Source organism: Gopherus flavomarginatus, chromosome 9, assembly GCF_025201925.1.
Source record: "Gopherus flavomarginatus isolate rGopFla2 chromosome 9, rGopFla2.mat.asm, whole genome shotgun sequence".
Lineage (NCBI taxonomy): Eukaryota > Metazoa > Chordata > Testudines > Testudinidae > Gopherus > Gopherus flavomarginatus.
In genome coordinates this window covers 22,029,179-22,051,423 of record NC_066625.1, presented here as the reverse complement: position 1 = coordinate 22,051,423, position 22,245 = coordinate 22,029,179, and the positions used below count along the sequence as shown (strand labels likewise).

General features: G+C 42.3%; 1 protein-coding gene across 2 annotated transcripts in view; it reads right to left on the bottom strand.

Annotated features, from left to right (window-relative positions):
- MRTFB (myocardin related transcription factor B) overlaps positions 1 to 22,245 on the bottom strand; it is a 435,216-nt gene that overhangs the window by 223,919 nt on the left and 189,052 nt on the right. Inside the window, exon 1 of one of the 2 annotated variants that reach the window (XM_050967692.1) lies at positions 5,029 to 5,316. The exons of the other annotated variant lie outside the window; for it this stretch is intronic. The gene's annotated coding sequence lies outside the window, so the exon portion shown is untranslated. Of the gene's footprint in view, positions 1 to 5,028; positions 5,317 to 22,245 lie in introns of those variants that run through there. 2 annotated transcript variants of the gene reach the window in all.

Below are 22,245 nucleotides of genomic sequence, written 5' to 3'. Positions count from 1 at the left end.
AATAGGCAGCAAAAGAAATACAGATACTGTATATATAGGGACCTTTTTTATTTATACTTTTTTGTCATGTGCTACAGTCTACAGCAGTTTTAAAAGTGTATGTATGGTGTGTGTGTGGGGGAGATGGGGAGTCAGAAACTGAGGTTGCTAGTGGTAGCACTTCTCTTTTCCCCACCCTCTGCAATGAAGTGGCTGGTGGCAGCTTCCTTGCAGACCTCACTGATTGCAAAGGAATGCTTACTCACTCTGGACCCAATTCTGCTGCTCACACAGGTGTCGACTTTTTTCCCCTCCAGTGGGTGTTCCATTCCAGCCCTGCAGCCCCACTTCCACTCAGCCTCTTCCTTGGAGGCCCTGCTCTCGTTCCACCTCTTCCCACCCCTATGCCCCCAGACTCCTCCTCCTCTCCATCCCCTTCTCCAAATGCCTCCCACCAGCCCCAGGGGCTGCCGAATAGCGGATTGGTGGCCAGCCTTGTGGGCTGCCAGAACCACTATGGCTGGTGGATGCTGAGCACCCCCTTTTTTTCTTGTGGGTGCTTCAGCCCCAGAGCACCCATGGAGTTAGCGCCTATAGCTGCCCATATTTATGTTGAGTAGTCCCTTCATTCTATGAGTAATATGAAATTAATGGATCTATCTGAAGTAAAGGTATTACTCAACATAAAGGGATAGTGGAATAAGGCCTTTTGTGACCTAAGATCTACACTCCTTAGATTCATTGATTCTGAGGCCAAAAGGGACCATTGTGATAACCTAGTCCAGGGGTGGGCAAACTATGGCCCACAGGCTGAATCCAGCCCATCAGGGCTTTGAATCCGGCCTGTGGGATTGCCACTCCCATGGTGCTGCAGGCCTCACACCACCCCTAGAAGCCTAGGTAAGCGGCGGCGGGCAGGAGCCCGCACCCCAAACCCTTCTTGAACCCCAACCCCCTTCCCTGAGCCCCCTGCCATACCCCTCCAATACCCCAACCCCCTACCCTAAGCCCCCTCCTGCACCCCTGCCCTGAGCCCCCCTTCTGTACCCAACACCCCTCCTGCACCCCAACCCCCTTCCCTGAGCCCCCTTGTACACCCAACACCCCTCCTGCACCCCAACTCCTTGCTCTGAGCCCCTTCCTGCACACTGCATCCCCTCCCACACTCCATCTTGCACCTCAAACCCCTGTCCCAGGCCTACATTCATGGCCCTGCATGCAATTTCCCCACCCAGATGTGGCCCTTGGGTCAAAAAGTTTGCTCACCCCGATCTAGTCTGACCTCCTGTACAACACAGACTATAGAACTTCCCTAAAATAACTAGAGCATATCTGTTAGAAAAACATACAATCTTGATTTAAACATGTTCAGTGATAGCGAATACTCCATGACCCTTGCTAAATTGTTCCAATTGTTAATTAGTCTGACTTATTTACAATCTGAATTTGTCTAGCTTTAGCTTCCAGTCATTGGATCGCGTTAAACTTTCTCTACTAGAGTGAAGAGCCCATTATTAAATAGTTGTTCCCCATGCAGACACCTATATACTATAATCAAGTCACCCCTTAAGCTTCTCTTTATTACGCTAAATAAATTAAGTTCCTTTAGTCTATTACTATAAGGCATGTTTCCCAATTCTCTAATGATTCTTGAGGCTCTTCTCTGGGCCTTCTCCAATTTATCAGGAACTTTCTTGAATTGTAGGAACCAGAATTGGACACTGTATTCCAGCAGCAGTCACACCAGTGCCAAATAAGAGATTTCCCAGTTTACTCATCCTGGGATTGCATTAGCTCTTTTGGCCACAGTGTTTCACTGGGAGCTCATCAGAACCCTCAAATCATTTTTAGAGCCACTGTTTCACAGGATAGAGTCCCACTCCCATAAGTATGGCCTATATTCTAATACAGGCAACAGAAAGCTCTTCCTAGAGAGTTGGCAGTAAAGGTGAGCTACTCACCTTTTCGTAGAATATCAGGGTTGAAAGGGACCTCAGGAGGTCATCTAGTCCAACCCCTTGCTCAAAGCAGGACCAATGCCCAACTAAATCATCCCAGCCAGGGCTTTATCAAGCCTGACCTTAAAAACCTCTAAGGAAGGATGTTCCACCACCTCCCTAGGTAACCCATTCCAGTGCTTCACCACCCTCCTAGTGAAAACAAGTTTTTCCTAATATCCAACCTAAACCTCCCCTTCTGCAACTTGAGACTATTACTCCTTGTTCTGTCATCTGGTACTACTGAGAACAGTCTAGATCCAACCTCTTTGGAACCCCTTTCAGGTAGTTGAAAGCAGCTATCAAATCCCCCCTCATTCTTCTCTTCTGCAGACTAAACAATCCCAATTCCCTCAGCCTCTCCTCATAAGTCAGGGCTTCATGCAACATATCTTTAAGGACAGAACAAATTAGAAAGCCATCACTAGATGACTATTACAGAGCCATAATTTCAAGGCTTCTGTTCCTCCTCTAAGTCAATACATACTTTGGACAGATAGGATTAAAAGTATCAGTAAGGGCTGACATGGGACTTTGGGAACTGGTTGGCAGTGTGTAAGTTCAAAGTTAAGAAACTTTGAAGTGGTGGTTCTTTGTCTGTGTGTGTGCCTGTAATAAATGGACTACTTCCTATAGCCAATCAAATGTGCTTATATATTTACTTTACAATAAGTAATGGTGAATTTTGAGAGAAGGTTGAGTGGGAACAGTCACATGCTCCTGGCTTAGCTATCTGAGTCAGAAAGAGAACTCTACAGTCCTAGCAAGGGCTAGATTCTTGCTGAATACAAAAGGATACATTTCTTCAGGCTTTTAGAGATTACTGGGGGTAGGGGCTGACTTTAGATCTGATTTAGCAAAGTACTTAAGCATGTGCTTTACTGTAAGCACATGGAGTAGTTCTACAGTCTCTTGCTTACTCAAGGAGTCTCACTGACTTCAGTGGGATTGAAGGTGCTTAAGCACGCCAAGTGAATACTGCCTTTCCCCTTGAGAGGTCTGACTGAAGTCAGTAGATCTACTCGTAGAATAAGGTGCTACTTAAACGAACAGGGGCATCAAAATCTCATCCTCCGGCCTCGTTTATGCAGAGTTTTGTACTGTATAAACTGTCAGTTCGGAGAGTGATTTTTTTTAATGATATGGTGCAACTCCTAGTGTGGGCACAATTATACTGAAATAAAGGTACTTTATATTGATATAACTTATAATGTTTCCTGTATGGTAATAAACTAAATCTATATAAGCAGATTTATACTGGTATAACTATGTCCATGCTATAAGGGTTGTACTGCTTTAAATATACCAGCATTGCTTCTTTTTGACATGAGTGGCTAGTCAAAGTTTGGGGCCCTGGAGATGTCCCGGATAGAAGCAGAATATTGATGGAAGTCTTATTTTCTTTGATGCCATCTTGTTTATTTACAAATAATGTACAGAATCCTGTCTCTCTGAATGCAGAAGAAACCAAGAACAAAAGGACCAGTTTCTTAGCCAACACCCAGCCCAAATGCACTCTCTCTCTACCTTTTTTCCAGGGTCACACTGTGCTTACAGGCTCTTGCTTGGATTTCTTGCCTCTCCTTCTTGCTCTGTTCTCAGTTTCTGTCTGATCTCTTTCCTCATCTGCTTCCCCCTCCCCACCCAAAGCAATAAGACAAAAGCTCCTGGGCAGTTTCACACACACATACCTTATCTCTTATGTGGGGGCTTATGCTTACAATTATATTAATCGAAGGGAGGGTGAGTGACTACCTATCAATCTCAATGGGGTTTTAACTCAACCCTTAACAAGGTTTCACCCAGCTCATAACACCAACATAGTTAGAGAGAGACAACTTTTGTGTGCAGACAAGTCATCGCTGTCTAGGAAGATTTTTAATTAAAACTTAGATTCAGAAGGAAGAATGTAGCTGTCCTGTTCTGTGGATAGAGAACTTGAGTGTCTATGGCTGCCAATCCAATATCATTCAACACCAATAAACTCACATAAGAAAAAGTTGTATAACAAGCCTTATATAAAAAAACGACAGTACATGATGAAGTTATGAAACTGTGCTATCCCTTCACATCCCACTTCCCTTTCTGTATATGCCTAAAGTATCTAAAAAGAAGAAGCTGGTTGTAAGGATACAGTTATTAATTTTAATGAGTTTGGTGAGCTGATGGGGGAGTTAGGAGGTTCCTTTCTGGAATGATAGTATGTTATGGTCCAGTAACTTGAGCAAAGGATTAGAAGCCATGTTCTCCTGAGTTCCGCTGCTTGATAAGCTCTGATACTAACTTCGTGTCTTGGGCAAAGTGTGATTAAGGAGTGGCAGAACTGGCCCCTAAATAGCCCCCAAGGATGACTAAGCATTTGAGCAGCGACTACTCACTGTACCAGTTGCAGAATCAGGCTCTTAATACCTCTCTATTAATTTTCCCATATGTAAAATGGGATCATCAGGATTCATTTATGTTTGTAAAACGTATTGAAAGTCAAATTCTGCTCTCAGCAACACCTGGGTAATTTGGTTAAATTATGTCGCTGAGAGGAGATTTTATGCCAATCACTGTGAAGTACCATTATTTAGTCTCTTAAAATTAACTTTTATATCAGGACATTAGAAAACTCCCAATCAAATAAAAAAAAATTACCCCAACACAGGTTTTGGGTGACCTATCCAATGCTGTTCTGCAGTGCAGTTATCTAATAAGTCTCCCTGAGCTATGCACAATCCTGATGAGATCATCTTTTCTGCCTGTGTACAGACCAAGACAAACAAAAAGAAAACCATATAAATGTCTGATATATTAGATGGAACACAGCAAAATACCACAGAGCAAAGTCAGGAGGGAAAGACCTTTTATCATCAAGCTCCTAATGGGCTATTGCAGCCAATGAAAAGTAAACAGAATAATTCTAAGTGATAAAAGGGAGTTGACTGTGCCCAAATAAATCTTTTTGTCAGGCTTACTATGTAAATAATGACATGGCTTATCAGATTTCTAATTCAAGTAAGTTTCCAGTTCTAACTGTAGCCACATAAAACAAACATATGTACAGTACCTTGAGAAAAATCTGATTGCAGGTTCCACTAGTTGATTGAGAATATCTGAAAGAACGTATGTTTCTCTCTTCTGTATGGAAGGAACTTCTTGTTCAAAGTGGTTTGAATCATCAATCTGGCCTTAGTATTTCAGTGTTACCATGTTTTACATTCAATAAACAAAGCATTCAGGAGGACCTTTATATGCACAATGTTGTCCCTCATGCTTCTTCCTTGAAATACTATACTATTCCTAAACATACATTCTACTCTGGACAAACTAAACTACTTCTAAAAACAAAGAAAAAAAGATGGCTCTGATTTGCAGGAACAGTCATAAGCTGACTGTTCTGGGATCATCTTCAGGATTACCTCATTATTTATTCTTGGTGCAGTCCACAAATTAAACAAACAGTTTCTATATATAAAAGGGGATGGGCTTAGCTTACTTTATCAGGGGTCGCTTTCACAGAGACAGACGCTGAAAACGCACAGGCTCAAGTTACCCAGCACAGTAGATTTTGTGTGTGTGTGTGTGTGTGTGTGTGTGTGTGTGTGTGTGTGTGTGTGTGTGTGTGTGTGTGTGTGTGTGTGTGTGTGTGTGTGTGTGTGTGTGTGTGTGTGTGTGTGTACTGTTGTGAATTATTTGGTAAAGTAAAACAAAGTAAAGGTTGGTAAATAAAAGGGAAGTCAAAGATCCTGCTGGATATGAGTCAGAACTCATGTGTCTGTGACAACTGTGCATCTACTATTGTAGACTTCCATACCCAAACCACTTGAATTATCTATCAGAGCAGTGGAAAACGGAAAAAGAAATTCCCACAACTTTAAAACTTCTGTTGAACTTTGTGTGTCAGAATCTCAAATCCCTTTACAAACTTTAAACCTTACAAATATTTGTTTAAGGTAAAGTATTATTGTTACATACAGAAAGAAAACCCTGGCTCTCTGACTGGCCACCTTAAAGAAGAATTTCTAGACAACTGCACATGAAACCAAGGATATATCCAGGATGCATCAATAATATTTTCATCCTTTGGACGGACGACTAAAACTCCCTCACAGATTTCCACCACAACTTCAGCAACCACCACCCATCCATTAAACTTTCTTTGGGGAATAGGCACTGACTTATTTTTCCTGGGGGATGCTACAACTCCCCCCTCTGCCCTAAGGTCCTTCCCCCACCCTGCCCTTTCCCCTGAAGCCCCACCCTCGCTCCACCTCTTCCCACCCACTCTGCCCCCTTCCTCAAGGCCCTTCCCCGCTCTCCCCCAGGCCTTCCACTCATCGCTCACTGCTCTCCACCCTTCCCCCAAGTGCCTCCCACCAGCTGCCAAACAGCTGACTGACAGCCCCACCAAACAGGTGTGGCTGGGGGTGCTGAGCACCCCCTATTTTTTTTTCTGTGGTGCTCGAGTCCCAGAGCACCTCTGGAGTGGTACCTGTGCTCTGGGACACTCCCACACTAGCATCAACTTCCTGAACACCATGATTAGCTTCAACAATGGAACCTTACAGAAACTATATACAAGAAACCCTTGGATCACCACCCCAAACACACAAAGAAATCTGTTAGGTACAGTCAGGCACTCAGATACCACAGATTATGCTCCGAGGAGAAAGTCTGGGATATACACTTTAACATACTCAAAACAAGTACATTTCACCAGAGAAGTAGATCGCATAATGAAATGGGCCACCTAAATACCTCAATAGAACCTGCTTTGACATAGAAATAAACCCCGCTCTGACTGCACACCCTTACTTGTCGTCATTGGCCACCTCACACTGGAACCCATATGGGGTATCATCAAAAAACTACAACCCACACTTTATGGGGACCCCATCCTGTAACAAATCTTCTGGATTTCAAACAATCCCCCCACCAACTTCTCCAAGCTCTTCATCAGAAGCAAGTGCCTCACAGACCAGGACACATGAACTCAAAGCAGCACCAGACCCTGCCAGAACAAGAGATGGAAACCTGCAGACATCTCTCCACTGCTACAATGATCAACATCACAGGTGCCAACTTCCTTCTTCACCCAGAGGCGCTCAACTCCCATTCCGCCCCAAGCCCTGCCCTCCACTCCACCCCTTCTCTCAAGTCCCCACCCTCACCCTGCCTCTTTCTGTCCAGTTCTGACCCCTCCCCCAAGCGTACCCCGTCCCTGCTCCTACCCCTTTCCCCAGCACCTCCTGCCAGCTGTGGAACAGCTGATCACAGCAGGCACTGGCGGGGGGGGGGAGGAGGAGTTAATTGGCAGGGCTGCTGACGGGCAGGAGGCACTATGGGGGGAGCTGGCTGCTGGTGGGTGCTAAGCACCCACTAAATTTTTTCCTTGGGTGCTCCAGCACAACATCCACCACCACACAGCTATCAAGAGCCATGAGTCCTACACTTGCCTATTACAACATGTGGTGTACCTCATTCAGTACACTTGTCATAAACAGATAGCTAAGGGTTAATGTCTCTTTCACCTGAAGCACCTGACCAGAGGACCAATCAGGAAACCGGATTTTTTCAACTCTGGGTGGAGGGAAGTTTGTGTCTGAGTCTTTGTTTTCTGTCTGCCTGCTTTCTCTGAGCTTTGGAGAAGTAGTTCTACTTTCTAGTCTTCTGTTTCTAAGTGTAAGGACAAAGAGATCAGATAGTAAGTTATATGGTTTCTTTTCTTTGGTATTTGCATGAATATAAGTGCTGGAGTGCTTTGATTTGTATTCTTTTTGAATAAGGCTGTTTATTCAATATTCTTTTAAGCAATTGACCCTGTATTTCGTCACCTTAATACAGAGAGACCATTTGTATGTATTTTTTCTTTCTTTTTATATAAAGCTTTCTTTTAAGACCTGTTGGAGTTTTTCTTTACTTCAGGGAAATTGAGTCTGTACTCACCAGGGAATTGGTGGGAGGAAGAAATCAGGGGGAGATCTGTGTGTGTTGAAATCGCTAGCCTGATTTTGCATTCCCTCTGGGTGAAGAGGAAAGTACTTTTTGTTTCCAGGACTGGGAGTCACTCTGTGTAGTTTCACAGAGCTTGTGTCTGTGTATCTCTCCAGGAGCACCTGGAGGGGGGAAGGGAAAAAGGATTATTTCCCTTTGTTGTGAGACTCAAGGGATTTGGGTCTTGGGGTCCCCAGGGAAGGTTTTTCAGGGGGACCAGAGTGCCCCAAAACACTCTAATTTTTTGGGTGGTGGCAGCAGGTACCAGGTCCAAGCTGGTAACTAAGCTTGGAGGTTTTCATGCTAACCCCCATATTTTGGACGCTAAGGTCCAAATCTGGGACTAAGGTTATGACAACACTAAATACCCCAATAATTACTAGGCGAGTGAAACCAGATAATCACTACGCTCTTAAATGAACTCACACAGGAAAATAATAATAGACAAAAACATCACACTACCTGTGGGTGAACACTTTGCACAAAGTGATCACCTCTATATCTTATCTCTCAGTCCCCATCCTCATAGGGAACCCGCACAACACTTTCAAAAGATCAGCCTGGGAGCTAAAATTTACAATTTTGCTAGACATTAAAAATCATGGTCTTAATTACAACAATCTGTAATCCACTAATCCCCCTCTTTTTGTCCTCTGACTACAGGGATGTTAATGGGACATTTCACCTTAGAATATGTGCCAACTATTTATGCTAAACTATCTGTTCCATCTTGTATTTAGCTATGACAGTGACTGCCTTTCCCAGATCTGAGGAAAAGCTCTGTGTAGCTCGAAAGCTTCTCTCTCACCCCAACAGAAATCGGTTCAATAAAAGATATTACCTCATCCACCTTGTCTGGCTGAAAACTGTCATGTCACCAGTTTCTACTATTTACCACTTCATATATAAAAATACTGAAGTCTGCAACAATATGAACCAGTCGAATTATATACAGAAATCCCTGACTCTGACTAGCCACATACATCCAGATTAGCTGCTGTTGAGTTCAATGAAAAGAGAGAGTTACTCACTTTGTGCAGTAACTAAAGGTTCTTTGAGATGTGTGTTCCTGTGGGTGCGCCACTTTAGGTGTTCGTGTGCCCCTGCGCTCGTAATTGGAGATTTTTGGTAGCAGTGCCTGGTTGGGACCACATATGCGCAGTCCCTGTTTCATATTGCTTCAGTCAGTTAACTGGCGCTGTGCGACCAACCCCCTTTCTATCTTCTCTACCACAGAGTCTGAACAATAAACTCCAAAGTACAGGGGAGGAGGGAGGGTAGTGGAGCACTCACAGGGACACACATCTCTAAGAACCCGTTACTGCACAAGGTGAGTAACCTTCTCTTCGAGTGCTGTCCCTGTGGGTGCTCCACTTTAGATGACTTTAGAGCAGTGCCCTCCAGTGGAAGGAAGGGATTTCAGAGTTGAAGTCATAAGAGAAGACAGTACAGTGAGCAGGACCGGCGCTAGGGTTTTGAGTGCCCTAGGTGGACGGCAATTTTGCTGCCCCGCGCGCTGGTCCCGCGGCTCCGGTGGAGCTGCCACAGTCATGCCTGCGGGCGGGCCACCGGAGCCGTGCGAGCAGCCGACCGTCCGCAGGCACCACTGCGGCAGCTCCATGGGAGCTGCCTGCCGCCCCTTGGGCGGCGCCTTGACCCAGGGGACACCCTGGGCTGCGGGCTGCCACGGAGGCGCCCTGACCCAGGCGACACCCTGGGCTGTGGGCGGCCGCTGGCAGCTCAGACTCCCTCTCTGTCCCTGCAGCAGCGGCTGCTCAACCATTTTAAAAAAAATCAGGGGGTGCTTTTTGGTGCCCCCAAATCTTGGAGCCCCAGGCAACCGCCTTGTCCGCCTAAATGGTTGCACCGGCCCCGACAGTGAGTCCAAAAGAGGAATTGAACAGCTGCCTGTTGTTGTAAGGCGTAGTGCTGCATAAAAGTATGGACTGGGGTTTTGGATAGAACGTCAGTAGGTAAATGGGTTGGTTAAGATGGAAGGCTGAGACGACTTTAGGTAAAAACTTGGGGTGCAGTCTCAGGGATACTTTATCTTTAAAGAAGATAGTATATGGGGGGGTCTGCCATGAGATCACTCAACTCTCTGACACATCAGCAGATGTAATGCTCACTACTACATCTTTCCATGGACATGTGGCTATGGGTTCAATGGGGAACCGGTGAGGGCCTGAAGGACTAGATTGAGGTCCCATGGTTTGGTAGAATTGCGTAGGTTGGGGTAGATGTTAGTGAGGCCTTTGAGGAAATGCTTGGTGAGTGGGTGCGCAAAGACAGAAAGTTGATCTACTTTGTGGTGAAAAGCTGTGATAGCAGAGCAGTGTACTCTTATTGAGCTGATGGAGAGGCCTGACCTTTTAAGTTCTAAGAGGTAGTTCAATAATAAGGGTAAGGAGGCTGAAATGGATGCCAGCTGGTTTTGCTGGCACCAGGTATCAAATCGCTGCCACGTGTGTAACTACATGTGGTGGGTTGTTGCTCTGACTCTTAAGTAATATGTTTTTAACATCTTCTCAGCAGGTCATCTCAGGTCCCTTGAGCCATGGGGGAGTCACGCCCTGTGGTGGAGTCTGTGGATCTGGATGCAGGATGCGAGCTGCGCCCTGTGACAGTAGATGCAGCAGGAGCGGGAGAGTAGCAGTAGATGCAGCAGGATGCACCACAGTCCTGAGAAGGTACCAGGTTTGTCAGGACCTTGCGGGGGCTACTAGGATTACTGTGGCTCTGTCCTGTCTGATCTTATGGATCACTCGGGTCAGGAGGGGAATGGGAAGGAAAGCATAAACAAGGGGGGCGTTCCACTCTAGGAGAAAGGTGTTGCCTAGATTGTGTGTGCTGAGACCTGCTCTGGAGCAAAACTGGGGGCATTTGGTATTGCGTGGATTTGCAAAGAGGTATGTACAGAAGCACGCTATTGTCAAGCTCCCACTCAAGGGCCTGTGAAAAGTGTCCGCTTAAGGTATCTGCCGTGATGTTCTGGCATCCAAATAGATACATTGCTGTGAAGTGGATATTGTGTCTGATGCATCATTGCCAGAGTCTCATGACTTTCACGTATAGGGAGTGCGACTGTGCTCCCCCTTGTCTGTATATATAAAACATACAAGCTATGTTGTCCGTAGGGATTTGAATGGCCTTGTGTTTGATGACTGGCAAGAAGTGGGAGCAGGCATTGCAAATGGCTCACAGCTCTAACAGATTTAGGTGAAGAAGGAATTCCAGAGGGGATGCAGGTATGCCTCCCAGTCCAAGAGCTCATGGGCTGCATTGACCACCAGTGAACCAGGTGCAAGATGGGAGAATCGGAATTCTGTGCCCTTTGCTGGCACATATTTTTTGTTAGACCTCCTGCAGGAATCTGCCAAATAGTCGTGATGGGGTCCGTTATCGCCTCATTCATAGGTAAAACAATTTTGGAGGAAGAGGAGGTATTCAAAAATGTCCACAAGTTTGTGCTGTGACACTTGAACCTCTTCCAGAGAGATGCCCAGAGAGCTAGCTAAATAGGTCCTGGAATTGCTTGAAACCATCCCCCATATTAGGGAGAGGAAGCATGATGGTATCATCTAGGGAGGTTGATGACTGAAAGATAGGTGTCGACTGTGCTGGGGTTGCATCAGTGCCAAGAATGGGAGAGTCAGGCGTAGATCTAAAAGATCTTTTTGCTGTAGAAACTGCTATGGTGTCTGCATGATCTGCGCTGGAGGCTGCATGAGCGTCGGTGCTGCAAGCAGCAGTGCATATGTCAGCACCATGTCCTGTACTGGAGTGGTCACCGAGCGTGCATTGGGCATTGAAGAATGAGGCACCGTATGTTCCGAAGCCAAGCCGCTGTGGATTGATTGCAGCTTTGATTGCATCAGTGCTGAGGCATGAAGTTTTGATTTCCCCTTAGAGCCTGTGTCTGAGCTGGCTCTTTTAGAGTCCTTAGCTTCTGCCGCACTGGCTGTGCTGAATGGTTCCGGCAGCTCAGATCCAGGCACTGGTGCGTTCGGTGTCAATGCTATTTGCCCGTTCACGGAACGGCTCCTTTTAGCCAATTCCTGCATTGGGAAAGTAGTTACCTGCTTTTTGGATACTTAGTGGGCTGAACCAAAGCCAGCATGGTAGAGGAGGGACCTTTGTCAGAAGCCATGGTTGGGGAGGCTTGTCCAGGCTGGATTTGGGCTGACACCGGTCTGAGAGACTTCTCCCTGAGGAGGAGCTTTAGTTGTAAGTATCTAGCTTTTCTTGTCCAAGTAGTTAACTTGTGGCAATGAGGACACTTTTGTGTTATGTTTGCTTCACCTAGACAGTGCACACACTGATCGTGTCCATCTGAGACTGGTACAGAAAGCCTGCAAGTGAGGCAGCGTTTAAAGCCTAGAGAACTGGGCATTCCCATTAGAGAAAGGCTTTTGCCCTCAGAGAGGCTGACTATTCTAAAGGGACAGATGAAATAATAGCAATAAAGAAAGGGTTTTTTTGGGGGGGAGGGGGTTAAAAGAAAGGGGGTGATGGGGACAAGATAATGAACTAACTATTCTAACTAAATAACCATAGTAAATAGCCTAAAAGAACTAAGCAGTGAGCGCTGCTAATGCTCTGACTAGAGGCCAAAGGTGGGTAGAGGAGGAACGAAGTGGGGGTTGGTTACACAGCGCCGGTTAACTGCCTGAAGTGGCGCAAGACAGGGATCACACATGCGCGACCAAACTGAGCACTAGTATCAAAAATCTCCAATTATGAGCACGGGCGCACAAACACCTAAAATGGAGCACTCATAGGGACAGCACTCAAAGAAGAATTATACTCACCTTGAGACAAATAGCATATGCTTTTGTGATGTTATCTGATTAAAATATGACCATGCAAACCATTGTTGCTACCACTATTCTATAATTGCAACAAATCTTACACAAAATCAGAGGGGTAGCCGTGTTAGTCTGGATCTGTAAAAGCAGCAAAGAATCCTGTGGCACCTTATAGACTAACAGACGTTTTGGAGCATGAGCTTTCGTGGGTGAATACCCACTTCGTTGGATGCATGCATCCAACGAAGTGGGTATTCACCCACGAAAGCTCATGCTCCAAAACGTCTGTTAGTTTATAAGGTGCCACAGGATTCTTTGCTGCTTATACAATTTGTAACACATGGCCAGAAAGGATAAAATGACCCAGATTCAACCTTTGGAGACATATTAGAAAAGTATGTGAATGGTAATTAGGGCCATTCCATGCTAGATAGGCTAGAACTTTGAAGTGCAAACCTGAATTGTTAGAGAATTGAAGGTAGTACTAATTGTATGTGTGTACTTATATCTTGAAGAATGTTAGCCATGTAAACAGACAGTTTGTCTGTCACTATATCTATTGATTCAGAAATCAAAAGGACATATTAACATTTAGATGGACTGTAAACATAGTAACATAACTGTATTCATCTCTCTTTGAAATGGATAGCAAATCATCTGCGAATGGTAGAAAAAACAGGCAATTGCCTTATGTTAATCTGTGTAGCTAATTACTGGCGATGCTTAGAATAGGTCTACTTCAAAATCCCCATGAGTGCCTATTGTTTGCTAAAGGACTCCAAGCTGTCAAAGAAGGCCTGAAACTGTATTAAAAAAAGGCTTCGATCCTTATTCTTTTTATCTCAGATCTGCTTGATGCTTCATGCAGGGGAATCTTAAAACCAAAATTGAGATCTCCAATCCTAATCTGGAATCACTCTGAATATGAACATTGGACTATAACCCATGGATTATTTTTGAAAGAACTCTTTGGAACTACAAAGATCACCATCACTGCTATTAATCTGATCTCAAGAACGGTACTCATGTTTGTATATATACACTGATCTTTTAACCAATACGCAGTCTAATTTATTTTTAAATAAATTTTAGGTTAGTTAGAATTGGCTGTAAGTGTGTATTTGGGTAAGATTTGAAATATTTATTAACCTGGGAGGTAATGTGTCCAATCCTTTGGGATTGGTAGAACTTTTTTATATGATGAATAAGATTTTCAGTAATCCTCGTCATATTTGACTTGGGTGTCTGGGTGGAGGCCTAAGGCTGGGTTACTTTAAGGGAACTGTGTTGTTGGCTTCTGGGTAACCAGTGAGGTACTAGAGAAGCTGTTTGGTGCTGGCTTGGTAAATCTAAGTATTGGAAAATCCACCAACTTTGGGGATTGTCTGCCCCATTCTTTGCAGTTCACCCTAATTGACTGACCTCAGTTGGCTCCCCTGGGACTCCGGTCACAGCTTTACATGGAGCTAAACTTGAAGACTACTTGAAAACTCCAACTAGTACAGAACATGGCTACTTGCTTACTTAGAAGTGTTTGCCACATGGCATATAACACATGATTTCCAGTTTGATTCCAAAATTCAGGCTGTTGATTTTGTTATATAAAACCCTATATGGCATGGTCTTCTGTATGGGTTCCCCATTGGCTCAGAGGTCCTGCTGGCCTCTGTAGGCACTTCCCCAAATCTATTCATACATTGTGCCAAAATGAGCTATCATGTAATAAATTGTTCATAATATGATCCTCTCTCTTCTATCTTGCATGCTTTCAGGAGCAATGAAATAGTTAATGATATTGACACTTAAAATATAAGAATCTGAGTTAGTACTAATTTCAATAAGTGAATGGAGTAGGTCAGACCTCTCATAGGTTTTGTTTCAAGTTCTGCAAATGCAAGCAGCTCTCACTGCATCACTTACGCTCCAAAAACATGAACAAAGTGTATCTTAGCAACAAAAACAGCTAGAGACTAATTTAAAACACAAAAAGGAAACAGATTTTGGAGAACAAGGTGGCAGTATAACTAAAGTAATGCTAGTATGATGTACCACCACATACCAGCCTAGTCAGTGTGCTGAAATAATTTTTAATATAAATTTATAAGGAATAATTCTTACTGCTGACTTTGAAAACTGGTTTTATGCTATCATATTGCTCCAGTGCATTACATGTGAAATAGATCCCCAGAACTTTGTTATACATAGAAGAATGCTTTGGAGGTTTGATTATTTCTAGAGGTCTGAATATTTTAATACAGTTGATTGTAATTCCGTTATATCTAAGGTCTGGTTTCATAGACCTTAGATATAAAAAATCAGAAGTACAGCTTGCAAGAACTGCCAACCTGCTGTTCTGTGTTCTCTCTATGTCAATTTTCCCATTGTGATTAGTCTCAGGACTATGAACTAAGTGAAAATGAAGCATAATACGTTTTTGATCCATGCCTCAAGATGTGAAATACTGGAGACAGCGCTATTGAGGCTAATCCTGTGAGGAGCTGTACCTCATCTGTGAGTGCTTTGTAGGAAGCAGTTTGCACTTTGCAAGATCAGCCAGTTTGACAGCTGAATTTCTAAACACTGTTCTATGATGGCTAATTGGCTGCTTTGTGTGTGGATTTATCATATTGCTTACAGTGGAATAACATGCACATAGAAGAGAGAGAATCTGGGACAGCACACCATCTCCATGATTCCTTACAAAAGATCCTTTCAAGGCCTTCTGATGGAACCTCTATAGTTAAGAGCTGAGCTCAGTGGCTGCCATTCCACTTTAAATATTTCGCTCCTTCAGCACATGGTGAAACAGTTTTCCAGAGATTACAGCAATGCAGAAGCAGCATTACTAAGGGGAGACAATGGGACAAGGAAACAGGGCTGGGGTCAGGACTGAACAGAAAAATTGGGATTATGGCATACAAAAGTAAAAATGTAAGAAAAATCAACAAAGTTGAGGAAGAACATAAGCAGAGGTCAGACATAAGTAGTATTAGAGAAACTGTAAAATATGACAATTCAGTGCTAAAAGATGTTCCAGGGTGTGACACACAGCAGGCCGCCAGTGCAGCTGTTGCATCATGTTACTATAGATCTTTGTAACATTCCATTAATCTAAGTGGACATTCTGTAGAAAACAGCTGACAGAACATACATGTCCCCGAGGAAGAAGCAAAAGGACTGAATGGGAAAAGTAGAGCTGAACAAACAAATTAGAATAATTTATTTAAAATTTTTTGCTTTTTGGAGCCAAAAGATGATGCACAAAAGTGCCTGCACAAATGTTATAGTATTTTCAAATTTAGTCATCGTTTGCCTATTTCTTCAGTATGCAAATAATTCAGCACAGATTGTGGCATGCATTTGACATTTGAATCCATGTGTGTTACAAAAGACACATGATATGATTTCTGCTCCTTGATAGGAAGATGCATCAGTATGTCACTAAGAAAGCATGAATCAGAATTATACAATTAAAGACACAAAATGAAATTAACTTTTTATCCTTCCTAGTCAAGTCCTACAGGACTGAAATACGTGTTTTGCTGAATTGGAAGCAGCAAAGTGATTAAAGTACAGTTATTGATGGAAAATTTTAGACCTTGAAGAAATGTACCTTTTAAAAACTCGTTTTACAGAACATTTAGGCGAGATGCTTTTGCTGTTACAGTAGGATTTTTAAAATCTCTCACAGTGCTGGCCTAAACTCTGCTTCCATCAAGTGCTTTTGAAAATCTTACCTTAAAGACAGAGGTGTAAAATTTGATTTCATGTAAAGATCTCATCTAAAAAGATTGTACCTTCTTATTTCCAAAACTTGCTTCACTGGTTTTGGAACTAATCCTTGCTAAATACAACCATTTACTAAACAGAAGGGACATGAATGATTTTCTTTGGAATCACTATAAACAAAGTAGTGCATGCACTATGAAGATACCGTGGCTTACTATACAGACACCTATTTGTTTATAGTGAGCGACAATAAAAGCCATCTTTTAAAAAAAGTTTTCAAGCAAGGACCAGTTGCAGATCTTTTCCCTCTCCCTACCGCCCCCACCTCCAGACACCACACTTCCACCTAATTCCCTGTCTCAAATTCTTATTCCTCACTTGTGTATATTTAGTTCTGGAAGAAGAGGTTGCATTACTGGGTAACAGTCCCATTTGCAAAGTAAAGAGCAGCAGGAATGAGTTAGGGAGGGGTCTATTTCTCCTTGACTAGAAGGATAGTAAGTGGTATGTTACAAAGGCTGAGGAAAAAGATGACATTCAGTGAGAGGACCCTATAAGGGAAACTTAAACTTGCAAATCCATATGGGGAGCTTACAGATGGGACCATTGCCAAATGAATATACGTCAAATTTGCAGCCTAAATACCACTGTCCTTTTAAACACAATTTTAGATAATAAAAAAGCTGCTAAATTAGTAGCACTGGGTGTTGAAGGGGTACCTTTTCCATGTTTGAGTCACAGTAAAATTAACATATATACTGCCTATTTTGATACATTGCAGCACCATTTTCTGTTTAGACAATAACAAATCACCATAGCAGCGCAGTAGCCCTGGTTACCGTAAGATCAGTACAACGAAAGAACACTACTCTTGGTTGAGGATTGGCTGGCTAAACTGCTGAACATTTGCTCTCAGTTTCCAAGACAACATTGCTGAGCACATTTTTTTACCTCATAAATTTATTGCAGAGAAGCTTTTAAAATGCAGATCAAAACTGAAATGGAGATGGCTAGTCTGCTCATTAGAGCCAACTTATATCAAGGACTCAGAGCTTCACTCCTAATATTTTGTAACCAAAACAAAATTCAGCACTGAAGCTTTAAAATGTATTTGAATATTCCTTCATATAATTTTACCACATCACAGCTGTCAATTTATACAGCTCTCTCTGTTTGCCATTCTACTTTAAATGCAATTAACTTAGAACGTATCTTTTGCATACACTTCTATTAGATGGTATTAATATAGCAAATAAAAAAAGAAAGGAAACAATAATGCTAAGTAGCTTCATTTCAGAAGAGTTCCTCTCTATTTACTTAGCACCAGCTTCGCTGAGCTTCTTCATACATATCAACCAAGTTAGCTACAGTAAATTAGTGAAAACACATTAAACTTCTATTGCCTTATGCAAACACTAGCCCACAAGCAAAGACAGTGTGTTTTTAATCATCCCTTACCACGGTCCTTCTCTTTTTCCTTGTGAGAGCCCCACAGAGGTTTACACTAGGAAATGAACAAATTAAGAGGCCCACTTTTGTTCCCACTGAAGCCAATAAGAAGATATGTAGACCTAAACTCACAGCTCACTTATCAAATTGCTCCTGGAGCCACAGGTAGTCTCAGTAGGTTCTGGGTGAAATTTCATGGAGTGGCTGAGCTCAACTCATCCCCTCCCAATTTGGTTTTGGGGTATGTCTACACTACAATTAAATATCCACAGCTGGGCCATGTCAGCTGACTCAGACATTGGGCTGCAAGGATGTAAAACTGCAGTGTAGGCATTCAGGCCTAGAGTCCAGGCTCCAGCTGGAGCCCAAATGTCACCACTGCAATTTTACAGCACCACAGCCCAAATTAGCTGATATGACCCACCCATGAGTGGGTAATTGCAGTGTAGATATACCCTTATTTAGAGGCCAGAAACAATAACTTGGGATCTTCTTCCAATATTTGGAGATTTTTCCCAGTCTGTTTTCTTTCATACTGTAAAGCATGTGACACTCGATAATTTATAAATTTTCAAACTTGATCTTGACAAAATATCATTACTGCTTAGAGAAGTTACCTAATTATTCTATGCTACTAGCCTTACAAGACTTACCTTTGACGCTATGTCAAGCTGCCATATTTATTAGTTTAACAGATGAAAAGCTGAGACATGACTCAGTTTTAACTTTTTCCTCCCCTCATAGTTGAAGAGAAAGGCTCCCTGTCAATGAAATTTGAAACCAAAAAGGAAACAGAAACAAAACATTAGAAAAGTCATTGCCAAGGATAGTGAATGTGCTCTGTGTTTTATTCCTGGCTTTTTCATTAACCGTGTGGGAGGGTAATGGAGGCATTATTTAAGATGTGTAGCTTCAGTATAAATGTTTGTAAAATAATTTGAGAAGCAAGGATAAAGTGTTGTACAATTGCTAATTATGAAAATATGTTCCATACCTAGACAAATTAGATTTTCATTGTGAAATACACAGCTCACAGCTATTTAACATCTGGACTTTATATCAAAGAGAAAGTGATTTAATTCAATTTGAGATCATGTTGGCAGTCATCCAAATTATGGCCACAGTGACTGAAGAGTATAAATGGGGCTGCATAATTACCTTTTATTTTACACTACTGAGTTCTAAAAGACATCATGGCCTCAGGACCTTGCATAATTTTCTAAAGTTGAATATTGTGGAAACCCATATTAATCAATTAATTAATTTAGGCTCAGTCTACACATCCAGCTTTTTATAACAGCACTTAACAGAATTATTATGAAAGGGTCAGAATTTTCTTTATAAATTTTGCTATTAAGAATTTTACACTTAACTGGAAAAAAAATAGGTCTGAAGACTGGCACTGGAACATAAGAATGGTTATACTGGGTCACAGCAATGGTTCATCTAGCCCAGTATCCTGTTTTCTGACAGTGGCCAGTGCCAGGTGCTTCAGAGGGAATGAACAGAACAGGCAATATCAAGTCATCCATCCCCTGTCATCCATTCCCAGCTTCTGGCAAACTGAGGCTACGGACACTCTTTCAGGAACGTATCTAGTTCTTTTTTGAACGCTGTCATAGTTTTGGCCTTCACAACTTCCCCTGGCAAAGAATATGAGCATACAGGCAAATTTGCTAACAGTCCTCTATTACTTTTGCTTACACTATGTTTTTATTTAACACATGGAGAATGTATTCTTTTAATATCCCTATTTCTTTAACAGATATTTGCTTTATGGCCCACCTTATACTCAAAGAATTGGAATCCTGCCTGACTGAAGTAGTGTGGCAAGACAAACTCCTCTAAAAAGATCTACTTAGCTTTTGTTTATACTATTATGTTTAAAACAAGATCTTGAATCAGACAAAGAGGAACCCCTTTATATTTGAACTTCCTATTCTTTTTCTCTTTGGCAATGTCACTCCCTTACTAGAAGGTGACTGCATACTGGTAACTAAAAGGCAAAATATTAAACAAATAATATTAAGGTCAGACCAAGGTCTGGTCTGCACTTAAAAGTTTTGCCAATATAGCTATGTCAGCTAGAAATGGGGCAGGGAAAAATGACACCTCTAGAGCCCTGCATGGACACAAAATTTGTATCCGCATCCTATCCACAAGAATGATCCATGGATGCAGATATCCATGGATATAAAAAGTGGATAGCCACAGATTTGTGGGGCTCTAGATACAAAATTTGTACCTGCATCTGATCTGCAAAAATGGCCCATGGATATCTACTGCTATGAAGTGGATATCCGTGGATTTGTAGACACTGCTTAACCAGCACAAGCCCTAATGTAGACACATCTACACCAGGAAAAAAAAAAGTTCTTTTGCCAGCATAGCTTATTTCATTTGGGGAAATAGAATAAGTTATACTGCAACTCTCTTATCCTCAAGGCAGGGGCTTTGCCTGGACAGGAGACAGGGTAGTGGGCTCCTTTAAGAACTCCCCCTCCTTATGGACTAGGAGGTGATGGCTGGGAAATGGGTGGAAAGTATCACTTGGGGGCAGGGGGACACTAAGCCATTGGCCTTTGCACAGCTGGGGGAGGTTATATAAACCTTATCACTCAGCCTGAGCCCCTCTAACACCTATACTGACTAGATATTTATTCTATAGGGTTTCTGGTTCCCTGATAAACTGGATAGGGAAGTGGACTATGGAGAAGAAATCCCTCAAAGAAGCTAGTGAACAGGGTTAAGACTTCTAATGTCTGGTAGAGTGAGGAGAGAAACCACTTTACCTTCATATGAGGGGAGTGTGGTGATGTCCCACCAATGGGCTGGGAACCAGCTGTGGAGGCCAGGGGTCGGGGGCTGATAGCAGGAAATGATTAAACAATCATGGAAAAGCACTGTATGAGTTATTGCCAGTAGCTGCCAGATGAGTTAAATTAATAAAGCTGCAGTGTAATTAAACCACATCCCTTGCATCTTGTCTTTTTCCTGAATGTCCAGGACAACGGCAAAAGAACTCGCTGGTATAAGCTGTGTCTTCACTAGAAAGATTTGCTAGTATAGCTTACCAGCAAACCTCTTCTAGAGACAAATCTTAAATCAGACTGTATAAATAAGATTACAACAGCCAGTTACTAGCTCATCTCTAACTGGCATTATTCTTCTAGAAAAGTGTTATACATTATCATCACTTCTAACTCCACATTTTTGAAGACTATATACATCTAGAACTCAGAGATCTCCAAACTAAAGGTAAGTTTGACCATTGTAAACACACAACATAAATAGAAAAAAAAAAAAGTCAGGCACTGGTAAAAACAACTGCACTAAATTAATTCCTTTAAATTAACACATTTAATTAATTTGTGGGGAAACAACAGAATAAGATCTTCAGGGCAGGGAACACGTCTTAAGGATATGTCTACACTCTAACACAACTGAGTCCTGAATGGGGTCTTTGGGTGTAACTATGTTACAAATAATAATGCTGTATCATTATTAAATGCCATTTTTCCTTAAAAAACATAGAAGTCCAGTATAAAATTATGCTAAATTTACTCTATAGAAACAAAAAGCAACTTCAATATTATACTTGATTTACTTATACCACCTTTATTGTATCACTGTCAAAGTCACATTTTCATGCCCTTCACTTTCACTGTGTGCAATTCTGAGAAACGCATGAGGGAGCTTATCCAGCTGGCAGGCAGTACAACTAAAATGACAGTTCTTGTACTCCTTAGTGATCCAAACACACAGAAGATACAGATGTGCATCCTGGTTTTGTTCCACTGTTTACTTTTCTGAAGGCGTCTGCAGGATAAACGTTCATGACAGCATAATCTTTATAAGATTAATAGACATGATTTTTCTTCTCTTCTTACAATCACTTGTGTGATTTATGATACTTAACAGGAGCTACTTATGATTCCTGGCCTAAGAGCTTTACATTTAAGCACGAAGCAATACCTTTTTATGCAAAGGGGAAAAAAGAGTTAGACTGTTAGAGTTCTAAAAAGCTGAGAAAAGCAAGGAAATGGAGGATCACATTCCACACTTTCAAAAATCCTGCAGACCCCTGCAATAACTAGTCAAATGGGGTGTCAGAAGCACAGCATTACAGCTGTTACTGCAAAGCTTTTGTTTTTGGTCTATTTCACCTAGAACCAACACATATTTAATGTTGAATTTGGTTTCCGCAGAATAAAATTTTCCACTTGAAGGCCTGCAATAAATAGTACACTTAGATGAGTCCCTGAATGAAGCATTTAATGACAAATTCATAGGTAATTTAAATA